The following is a 2,944-nucleotide window of genomic DNA, read 5'->3' as shown; positions in this document are numbered from 1 at the left end:
CCTTCTGGATGGTGCAAATTTACATAAATATTTTCATAAGTTATTTTTATATCCCTCCCCACAATAATTGTGCCCTTTCTGGTTCCTAGCATGAGTGTCCAGTTATAAAGTCCTTCCCTTTCAATTAAACCTCAGCCCTTTGTGCTCGCTTCAGCAGCACATATCCTAAAATTGGAACGATACAGAGAAGATTAGCATGGCCCCCTGCACAAGGATGACATGCAAATTCATGAAGCATTCCATATTAAAAAAAAAATACCTCAGCCTTTTTCTTTCCTGTTGTGATGCTGAAAATTGGATTCTGTAAACTACATTTCTTCTTTGCCTGCCAATATCCCTGTTAAACTCTGCTAGTAGAGTGCATCAGAAGGAAAATGCAAGGTGAGAGAGGATATGCATTATTATATTTTTTGTGGAAAAGCTCCTGAAAGCTTGCAGTTCCTAAGAACAACAGTGGAATATTCATAGTGGCAGAATCCAGGCTCACAACCTTTTATGTTCCAGCTCAATTTTCACTATGAGGACCTCACATTCAATCTTTCCCTGCATGCCTTTATGTAACCACTCCTCAAAAATAGATGTGTCTGCCGAAACCGGTTTGGCTCAGTGGATAGAGCGTCGGCCTGCGGACTGAAAGGTCCCAGGTTCGATTCCGGTCAAGGGCATGTACCTTGGTTGCGGGCACATCCCCAGTAGGAGATGTGCAGGAGGCAGCTGATCGATGTTTCTCTCTCATCGATGTTTCTAACTCTCTATCTCTCTCCCTTCCTCTCTGTAAAAAATCAATAGAATATATTTAAAAAAAATAGATGTGTCCTCGTCTGTGGCTCAGTCTAGCTTCAGCATGGTCCAGAAAAGAGAAAGACCTGCTTAGACTTTAAAAGTGGAATTAGGACAATTTGGACAGGGAACATAAGGGTCACAGGTATTCAGAATATGTTCTAGAAGGGGATCGCTGGCTCAGGTCCAGCAGCTAATTTTATGACATGGATCCCTCACCCTGGGAAGGATTCTGCTGAAAGAGGAATATTGAGTCCCCTAGAGCACAGGGTATGAAAACTCTTGCCTGCCTCTGAAGATGATTGGGCTTGTAATTCACATTAATATATGCAAATTGTGTTAGTATGGATTACATATTTTGTGCCTGACTCTATATAATATGCTGAGTATTCAACAACCAATAAGAAATGGCCCTATTTTTTGCATAAATATTCAGGAAGAGGCAATTACTTCTCACATTGTTTTAGTGTTTGAATTTCTTATAATAAGTATATGCAACCTGTATAAAAATTAGACTGAGTAAAGAAATTTACAATGTCTAAAACTGATTATGGAATAATAAAGCATATCCCCACCAAATTTTACGGTTTATCATGAAAAGTAGAAATATCACAAAAGAATTTGGCAAGTGATATGAGAAATTTAGAAAAAAAAGAAAATCAGAGGGCTAACAAACATTAAGGAAAAATCTCAAACTCTTCCACATTCAGATCAATGCTCATGAACTATAATTAGCTAACACTATTACTAGATCTACAAATTTTAGAAGTCTAAAGAATCCAGACTAGGTTATAAAAATATATCTGAATCATAAACTTTGGGGAACACTATGAAAGTTATCATAAAGTCACCAAATACGATTTTAGACAAGTAGTTCCCAGTGCTGCATGAAACATAAAAGAAGGCAACATATGAGACATATCCTGCAGGTTCTGCAGACCTATTGAAGATAAATTTGGCAACAGTCTATAAGGATGGAGAAGAACTAATGGGCTAGGGAAAAAATGTGTGACTTTAATTTAAGCTGTATCTTGAAGTAAGTTAAGGAAAGGATAAAGATCAGGTATAGAAGAACAACCAGAAGCCAAGAAAGTAGGAACATGTGAGTCCAGAGAGAGACTATAATGATTCAAATTAAATAGTGGATAAATGCTACAAAAATCTATAACAATAAAAGTGTAATATGCTAATTAGACCAGAAGTCCTTCCGGACAAAGCCAGGGCTGCAAGGGAAGCCCGGGTCCTGGGTGTCAGAGGGAAGCTGGTGCCGGCAGCTGGGGGAAGGAAGGCCTACTCTTGCACGAATTTCATGCATTGGGCCTCTAGTATTAATATATTTGAGAATTCCATGTAAGATTTTTAGGGTTCCATACCTTATAAGGGAATGGAGGATTAACTCCAGTCATAAAGTATTGTATCTACATAGGGGAATTGTGGATGTCCATTGGCTAATTACAGTCATTTGCCCCAAATTTTAGATCTTTTCATTCTTTCATCAGACCCTTGTTTTCTGCTTTGTTCATGCCTGAAGCTTCATTGGTAGTTGGAGTTTGTCTTACCAACCCAGCAGTTGACAATACCCAAGGAGAAACACGAAGCACGAAAAGATCTGTATCAGAGGTTACACATGAAACTCCAGAAAAAAAACAAAACATGCCTCCATATGGAAATCCTGAGCAGCAGGGTTTCAGTTTGTCTTTCTTTGCTCATTCTTCCTCATATTCTTTTGCTTTATACGTCACCTATTTTGCACAAACACACATGCTTTCTAAGCCAGTGTAAATAGATAAAGCCATTTAAAAATGTACCTTCTGAAATGCTTTAATTCCAAGTCTACTGATTACACACTTCCAATAGGAAGAATCCTAGAAAATCATTTTACAGATATTGTCAGCTCCTGAATTTTATTAGTTCATTACCTGGACTCTGAATCCATTTGATCACATCTTAGTTTGTTGTCTTAAGAATAAGATGAATAACATGTTTTATGCTCCTAGCACTTATCTAATGCACTCTAGAGTATGTATAAATTAGTTTTGTATAAATTAGTTTTATATAGCTTTATCTTAATTTTAATATGCATACATGTAAAAAATGAGGGACTTTGTCTATTTGATGACAAATTGTTTAACAAGTGAATTACTTTACTTAACAGTTATTGCTT

At 37.1% G+C, this 2,944-nt stretch overlaps 1 non-coding gene across 1 annotated transcript; it reads left to right on the top strand.

Annotated features, from left to right (window-relative positions):
- The first annotated feature begins 141 nt into the window (after positions 1 to 141).
- On the top strand, positions 142 to 249 carry LOC111824569. Its single transcript, XR_002827676.1, has one exon. It is a non-coding gene; the product is annotated as a U6 spliceosomal RNA (small nuclear RNA).
- The last annotated feature ends 2,695 nt before the right edge of the window (positions 250 to 2,944 follow it).

Source organism: Myotis lucifugus, unplaced genomic scaffold (assembly GCF_000147115.1).
Source record: "Myotis lucifugus unplaced genomic scaffold, Myoluc2.0 scaffold_2422, whole genome shotgun sequence".
Taxonomy (NCBI): Eukaryota; Metazoa; Chordata; class Mammalia; order Chiroptera; family Vespertilionidae; genus Myotis; species Myotis lucifugus.
The sequence above is the reverse complement of the archived record's forward strand: the minus strand, read 5'-3'. Positions and strand labels throughout refer to the sequence as shown.